We start from the raw sequence: 9,154 nt of genomic DNA on the forward strand, positions 1-9,154 counted from the left end.
CTGAAAGTGCAGTGTGATCATCCCAGCTGAAAGTCCCTGGTACTTTCTTGAACCATCTTGCAACAGAAAAAATGGGTTGTCTTTACTCTGGATTGGTAACCGCAGTGGTTAATTTGCCACCCTGAGCCATCAGGTTCAGCTGTACCGACTATTTCACAAACTTTCCAAGAAATCTTACAAACCAAATGGAGCTCATCGCAATTAGTTACTACTCCTTCTCCATCAGTAATAGTCAAGAAGACAGGGTATTTTCCACTATGAAGCAGGTATTTTGGAAAGTGCTACATACACTTGTTTGCACAGGATTGACATTTATACAATCATAACCAACACTTTATGTGGTACTTAGGATTTCTTTAAAGTACCTTTTTCCAAGTGCTGACCTGGCTTAACCCTACTTAACTTGTAAAAGACGAAGGGATTATAGGAGAAGGTATATGGCCATAGGCCACTGACGGATTAGATTTTTTTCTTGGTTAGGTTTCCTTAGGGCCTTTGAAGTGTGGAGTGAGTGCAATCTTCCTTAATGTTCCCTCTCAGGGATCTTGTTTTGTTACAGTAGCTGATCTTTTGGGTTAGGTAAGTGGAGAAAGAATGTGTTGTACTTATTTTGCTTATACATCATATGCAAGGTGGGGAGAGGTGTCTTTCCTATGTTCTGGTTACCTCTTCTCTGCAACTATGTAAAGTTACCAGAGTCTGCCTTTTAATTATAAAACCCAGTGTTGCTGAAGAGATGGGGAAACAGGCTCTCTCAAACATTGTTTCCTAGTGGGAACTGTAAAAATATACATACTCTTTAACTTGTCAATTCCAGTTCTATAAGTTAATACTAAAGAAATAAGAATGTGTGCAAAAATTTGATCACTAGCATAGTCATTGCAGCCTTTGTTTTATGGTATAGAAAGCTTGACAACACATAAAGGTAAAACAAAATATGGTCTTATGCCTATAGAATAGAAAAGCCAGGGGCTGTGGAAATGAATATGTGTGTATGTGTGTGTGTGTGTGTGTGTGTGTGTATACATATAAGGGTCTATAATATTGACTTTGACAGTTTTTTCTCAATATTAGGTGAATTTAAAAAGTAGTCCCATTTTATACCACGTGATCTCATCTTCTTATATAAAAACGGTTAAAATCTCCATAAGTGTATGGTATTCACACAATTAAAGCAGCAGGATAGTTTCCAAAATATGGAGAGGTTTTAGGTGTGGAATTATGGGCGATATTTATTTCATTCTTTTTTTTCTTATTTTCTAACATTTTCTACTATATTTTACTTGCCTAATAGTAAAAAAAAAAAATAAAGTTTACTTTCTGGGAGAAGTCATTTTCTTTTGTTTATGAAATAGTCATTTGAAGCTCAGAAATCCATAGACGAGTAAAAGCGACTGCACATATAGAAGAGACAAGTCATGGAAAGAATTCTAGACTTGCTTTCAGGCCTAAAATCCAGGCTTGGCTCTGCTACACGTTCTCCCTCTGCAAGGTTCAGAAAGTCCTTTTACTACTTTGGATCTCAGTTTCCCCACCTTTAAGTGAGGGCACCATTGTTACCCTGTATACTCCAAAGGATTATTAGGGTTACAGGTAAGATAATATATGTGGAAAACTTGGAGGTGTTAAATGTGTTTCGTCAACAGAAGACCTAGGAATCAGCAGGCAACTCAAACAGCAAGTCACAGGCTAATCCAATTAGCTGAGCCCCATCCTAATCTTATCCATTCTTTACCTGCTTTCAGCTCTCTTCTGTACTAACAAGGACTTTTGCCTGTCAGTTTGAGAATGCAGCATGCTTCTCTGTTTCCATCCATGAATTCAGCACTAGCAGATGTGCAGGGAGCCAAAACACCAGCTCTGTGTTTTCCTACGTTCATTTCCAGTAACCCAGTTAGCCTGCTGCTAGCTGCACACCTGCGGGGTGTCTTGCCTCAGGCAATCCCACTGCACTTTGAAGCCCTCACTTGTCGATGTTAAATATGCCGTGGTATACACAGTGTGCTATGTTTTCATTTTTCCACAAGAATGTCACAATATCCACATGAAGGGGAGGTCTTACTTCACAGATCCACAGTATTCCAAGTCGTCACTCTAGAAAATTACCTCCCACAGCCTCTACTTGGGAGAGTTCCTTTATCTTTGGATTTTCCTCTGCTTATCTAGCTCCTGTCCCCAGACTGATAAAAAATGGGAGTCTTGTACCGAGTTTGTTATGTCTGAAGATTTAGTTGCCCACGCTGTGCGGGCCCACATTGTTAGTTTTTGAGTCACGTTTCTTAGCTTATGAAAGCCTGTGAAAAGAGCTGGGACTTCCACGAGGAAAACCAGTTTTCCTAGGGAAACTGGTATTCTCCAGAGGAGAATACCCTTGTCTGATTACCCAAAAATAACTGTTCCTTCTTATTAGTAAATGCAAAGCCAAGTTACCAATGGGGGCGTCTGCCTTACTGGAGCCTTCCACACCTCCTGCCTTCTAAATTAAGAATGATGAGGACAACATCTAAGACTTTGTACTTTATATTTGAATAAATACTTTACATTTTCAAAAATATTCTAAAAGCACCTTTATAAAGTGCCTGGGCCCCAGTCTTTTCCCATACGGGTACAGTGACTTCAATAAAAGAGGCTCTTTTCCATGCCAAATGCCAGGTATTTACCAGGTTCAATAAGAATATGGGATCTTGCCGGCAAGAGGAATAAAAGTTGTTTAAAGGTAATAAATGTATGTTCTTAGCCCTTCTGATGACACTAGGCAAAGAGTTTGGCTAACATTGATTCTGATAACCAGAGAGCTCTTTGTTCCCAGCTGCCCATCCTGGTGCCCAATTGCATAACATTTTAAATCATTTCAACCATGGTAAATGACGGCCGAAAGAACAGCTTCAGCCCAGAAGAGACAAAGGGACAGTGTTGGAGAAAGTAAAGCAGTGGTATTCTTGCTTCATTTTAAAATTAATAGAGTTGGTTATAGTTTCTAAGTACACTTGGAATTCCAGCTGCCAGAGAATGGGTTTGAACACTGAAAGTCCTCTTTAATTCTTGGGCCCAGGACAGGTAGTGGTGTTCCCCTGCAAGCAGGCACAGGTAGTGGCACTGTAAAGCGGCAAAGAGAGCCTGCCAGGAGGCTTCAACACTGTCCTCAGGGAGCAGCCTCCACGGAGCGGTCCGGCTTTGATCTCTTCTGAGACTGCTATGAGTATGCCAGCCATGCGGTAGGTGTCCATGAGTTCATTTTACAGAGATCATCAAAGCAGCTTTCAGATGGTAAAGACGAACAACCTGGCCTCTATTTGAACAGCCAGCAGCTCTTCAAACTGTCTAATTCTCAAGCTTATTAAACAGAGAGAGAGCTAAGAAATAGAGAAGAACATGGCAAGTTCTGGGAAGAAGTGCAGAGAAAGGAGATCTGGACTGTGGGTGCTTCTGCTGCTGACCAGTGTCACCCAAACATCAGTTTTCCTCCCTTTAAAGTAAACCATTTCTAAGTGTTAAACCGTTGCAGTCTGCAATTTGAGTGAATCACGATTTGACCAATGACATATATTAAGCTTTAAAAGAACGATGTGTCAAGTAGAGATTTGTCAAAAAATAGGGAGAAAGAACACCCCCTGGAGAAGAATTTAAATAAAATAACACAAGTAAATGGTTAAATTTAAATGATTCATGGACCCAAGACAGGTAGTGGTGTTCCCCAGCAAGCAGGCACAGGTAGTGGCACTGTAAAGCAGCAAAGAGAGCCTGCCAGGAGGCTTCAACACTGTCCTCAGGGAGCAGCCTCCACGGAGCAGAGGCTTTTAAATCAAATTTAAATCCACAAGAAAAGAGCTCAACAAAAGATAATTTAGTAAGTACCCAGTCATAATCTTTATAATCTTGTTCTTCTGACTTATGATATCAATGATGTGTTTTTATAATATTATTTTTCATTAGTAACACAAAATAATTGGAAAATAACTGAAAACAGTTCTTGATATTTCTCCTAACCCTCCCCCCCTAAATTTTTATATGAAAATCTTATGGTCTTTCATTAAGACACTAAAACAATTAAGATAATAATGAGGTAGGAATTGCTAAAAAAAACTGATTCTATAATAGATTAATAATTACCTTTGAGGAACAAAGGTAATGATATGTCCTCTGTGTTGAGGGTAGTGTCTGAAGACTAAACATCAGTACGTGTCATTAGCCAGTAATCAGTCTTTAAGTGGAAGATAAAATGCATAATCAAACACTGTACAAGAACAAAATGAACTATACTAGCACTTCACAGAACAAGAAATACAAATAATCAACAAACATATGAAAAGGTGCTCACCCGTTGCCAGAGAAACACAGTTTAAAACAATGAGACATCATTTCTCTCTTATTAAATTAGGGAAAAAAAAGAAAATCAAAAGATTGATAGCATCTAGTGCTGGCCAGGATATAAGAAATTGTCACTTTCATATATTATTGATAGGAGTATAAATTGGAATAACCTTTTTCTCAGGAGAAGAATGCAATTATAGATGCTATAAATTTTAAATGCATGAATTCTAAGGAATAGATAAGAATCTCAATAACTATCTGAGATATTTTGCTGAATCACAAAAACTCAAATCTCAGTTAATTCAAGGTTCTTCTCTTTCTCCTGGAATATTTCTAAGGCTGATGTCATGTTAAGATGTTGGTGGGGGATGATGGGAGAGGCATGATCCTGGAAGTAGACATCGGTCCACATGGCATTCTCCAAGAAAGTTATCGGCTCAAGTCAGCCTCAGTTGTAATCCTAGGCAGGTCCCTGACAAGATGCCCCTTGTTTCTGGTGGCATGGTTCCTTGCAACGTCCTCTGCTCCCTTCATCCCATGCTTGAGGGCCTGGGAATAATTTCACTGCTTCTCTGCCAAGCTGGGACCTTGGAATCTTAGCCAGATTGTCTCTGGGTAGATTTGTGTCTGTATGACACACAGCATTTCTTCTCTAGAACCCTGCCACCTACCCAGGGCTTCCTCTCTGAGATTACAACCTGGGAAACCATAGGGTATGGCCAGCTAGTAGGACCTTACAAATGCCTCCACTGTCCTCACTTCCCCTCCACCTCTCCTCCTTTTCCACCACACCAGGGAAAATTTTTCTAACCTAAAACAGAAGTTCTGCAGTCTTTCATGATATGTCTCCCACACACCCTGTCCTTGCCTGGTGTTTTCTTCATTCCTCTGAGGGTTTTAGCTTTTGAAATCTAAAGCCCTAAAGACTTTATATTTTTTTCTCTCTGATTTTAGAATTAGAACATTCCTCCTCAGTGACAATATATGTAGAAAACCTTACCTGCTTAAAATGTGGCAGAGGCAGGAGGAAGAAAGAAAACACATTGGTAATATTTCCCAAATATCAAATTTATCACCCAACCATCCACTACTAGAAATCTATTTACAGAAATAATCACAAAAATGTGTGAATATATAGGTACAGAGATGATTACTATAGCATTGTTTGTAATGGTGAAAAATTAGAGATAGCTTACATGTCCACCTAGAAGGGGTATAGTTAAATAAGTCACAATAAATCTTAAAAAGAATGTGCATATCTTTCTATACTGACTTGGAATGACCCTATGAATATTGTGAAGTGAAAAGAACAAACTGCAGAATGATCATAAACATGGTATGATTTCATTCGTTTAAAAAACAGTACCCTATTTCTGTATGTATTTGTTAGAATGAGCACAGAAAAAGGCAGCAAATATTAGTGGTAATAATTTCAGAGAAGTGAAATTAGAATGAGGAACAACTCTTTCTTTTTTACCTTACAACTTTGAAAATATTTGATTTGATCTGATTTAGCAAGCACCTTTAAAACTACCTTTAAAGATTTTTTAAAGCTTAAAAAAAGATACACTGTAGCACATGTTAATTAACCCTAGATAGGACTTTTCTATTTTCAAAGCACATATAATCTTTTGAAGAATTAGGAGGTAACACACAAAAGGAAGACCTTCCATTTACTGGGTTTACAGTTTAGTCTCAAAAATTAATCACTTAAGACCTGATGATGATTATAAGAATTATTTTATAAAACCCTAACTGGAAAGTAGATTCCTGCTGTGAAATATAAGAGATCAAAATTTAAACATAATCATAGCAATTTAAACACTTTATCACTCCTTGCCAGGCTCTATGACTCAAATAAATGTAGGAGATCTTATTTCTAACAAATGACGAAGTATAAATATGACCCAAGCTAATATATGTGCTAATTGTTCTTTGCTATTATCTCCAATCACATCTTCTATTACCTGCAAAATTAACTTCTTTTTCTTGAGTCAAATCTGGGAATAGCATCTGCTGCTATTATACCATTTCAGTATAAAAGGAATCTAATTATTCTGAAACCCAGACCCAAACTGAACACACTCGGCCTGACCGGAGGTGTTACAATGACATAGCAGAGGATAAAATTATGAGCTCAGTGGAAATGCTTGGCACAGCATTGTAGTATGACTGCTTAATGAACGATGTTGATATCACAGTTCCTGAACAGAGTCTCATACACTGTACTTATAGATAATGCAAAAAGAAGACCACACAAGATAGTATTTTTGCTTCATATATAAAGACAGTGAATGACACTATCAAATAAGAGAATAGCAATAGTTCTGAACCACCTTCAAATGAACCTTCTCGTTCCCGTAAGTACATGTCAATATAAAAAGTTTAGATCACCTCAACAGAAAGGGTTTTTCAAACATTTCTAATGATTATTTATTCAACCAACATTTGTTGAATGAATACTATGTACCAGGAACAACTAGCATTTATTTAGCACTTACTATGTCCAAGGCACTGTTCTTATTTCACAAATTATCTAATTTAATCCTCATACCAACCATAAGAGGTTGGCATATTGTTTTTCAGATTTTACATAAGAGGGAACTGAGGAGATGAGCAACTCACCCAAGCTCACACACATGGTCATTGAGATTTGAACTCAAGTGGTCTGGCTTCAGAACACTGCTTTTAACTCTACAAATTCAGCTAGAAAGATAACACATTCTTGTATAAAGTGTAAGGAAGGGATCCAGTTTCAGCTTTCTACATATGGCTAGCCAGTTTACCCAGCACCATTTATTAAATAGAGAATCCTTTCCCCATTGCTTGTTTTTGTCAGGTTTGTCAAAGATCAGATGGTTGTAGATATGCGGCATTATTTCTGAGGGCTCTGTTCTGTTCCATTGGTATATCTCTCTGCTTTGGTACCAGTAACATGCTGTTTTGGTTACTGTAGCCTTGTAGTATAGTTTGAAGTCAGGTAGCATGATGCCTCTGGCTTTGTTCTTTTGGCTTAGGATTGACTTGGTAATGCGGGCACTTTTTTGGTTCCATATGAACTTAAAGTAGCTTTTTCCAATTCTGCGAAGAAAGTCATTGGTAGCTTGATGGGGATGGCATTGAATCTATAAATTACCTTGGGCAGTATGGCCATTTTCAAGATATTGATTCTTCCTACCCATGAGCGTGAACTGTTCTTCCATTTGTGTCCTCTTTTATTTCATTGAGCAGTGGTTTGTAGTTCTCCTTGAAGAGGTCCTTCTCATCCCTTGTAAGTTGGATTCCTAGGTATTTTATTCTCTTAGAAGCAATTGTGAATGGGAGCTCACTCATGATTTGGCTCTCTGTTTGTCTGTTATTGGTGTATAAGAATGCTTGTGATTTTTGCACATTGATTTTGTAACCTGAAACTTTGCTGATGTTGCTTAAGGAGATTTTGGGCTGAGACAATGGGGTTTTCTAGATATACAATCATGTCATCTGCAAACAGGGACAATTTGACTTCCTCTTTTCCTAATTGAATACCCTTTATTTCCTTCTCCTGCCTGACTGCCCTGGCCAGAACTTCCAACACTGTGTTGAATAGGAGTGGTGAGAGAGGGCATCCCTGTCTCGTGCCAGTTTTCAAAGGGAATGCTTCCAGTTTTTGCCCATTCCGTATGATATTGGCTGTGGGTTTGTCATAGATAGCTCTTATTATTTTGAGATATGTCCCATCAATACCTAATTTATTGGGAGTTTTTAGCATGAAGGTTGTTGAATTTTGTCAAAGGCCTTTTCTGCATCTATTGAGATAATCATGTGGTTTTTGTCGTTGGTTCTGTTTATATTCTGGATTACGTTTATTGATTTGCATATGTTGAACCAGCCTTGCATCCCAGGGATGAAGCCCACTTGATTATGGTGGATAAGCTTTTCGATGTGCTGCCGGATTCGGTTTGCCAGTATTTTATTCAGGATTATTGCATCGATGTTCATCAGGGATATTGGTCTAAAATTCTTGTTTTCTATTGTGTCTCTGCCAGGCTTTGGTATCAGGATGATGCTGGCCTCATAAATTGAGTTAGGGAGGATTCCCTCTTTTTCTATTGATTGGAATAGTTTCAGAAGGAATAGTACCAGCTCCTCCTTCTACCTCTTGTAGAATTTGGCTGTGAATCCATCTGGTCCTGGACTTTTTTTGGTTGGCAAGGTATTAATTATTGCCTCAATTTCAGAGCCTGTTATTGGTCTATTCAGAGATTCAACTTCTTCCTGGTTTAGTCTTGGGAGGGTGTATGCGTCGAGGAATTTATCCATTTCTTCTAGATTTTCTAGTTTATTTGCATAGAGGTGTTTATAGTATTCTCTGATGGTAGTTTGTATTTCTGTGGGATCGGTGGTGATATCCCCTTTATCATTTTTTATTGCTTCTATTTGATTCTTCTCTCTTTTCTTCTTTATTAGTCTTTCAAGTGGTATATCAATTTTGTTGGTCTTCTCAAAAAACCAGCTCCTGGATTCATTGATTTTTTTAAGGGTTTTTTGTGTCTGTATTTCCTTCAGTTCTGCTCTGATCTTAGTTATGTCTTGCCTTCTGCTAGCTTTTGAATGCGTTTGTTCTTGCTTCTCTAGTTCTTTTAATTGTGATGTTAGGATGTCAGTTTTAGATCTTTCCTGCTTTCTCTTGTGGGCATTTAGTGCTATAAATTTCCCTCTACACACTGCTTCGAATGTGTCCAAGAGATTCTGGTATGTTGTGTCTTTGTTCTCGTTGGTTTCAAAGAACATCTTTATTTCTGCCTTCATTTTGTTATGTACCCAGTAGTCATTCAGGAGCAGGTTGTTCAGTTTCCATGTAGTT

The sequence above is a fragment of the Nomascus leucogenys genome, chromosome 7b (assembly GCF_006542625.1).
Source record: "Nomascus leucogenys isolate Asia chromosome 7b, Asia_NLE_v1, whole genome shotgun sequence".
NCBI lineage: Eukaryota > Metazoa > Chordata > Mammalia > Primates > Hylobatidae > Nomascus > Nomascus leucogenys.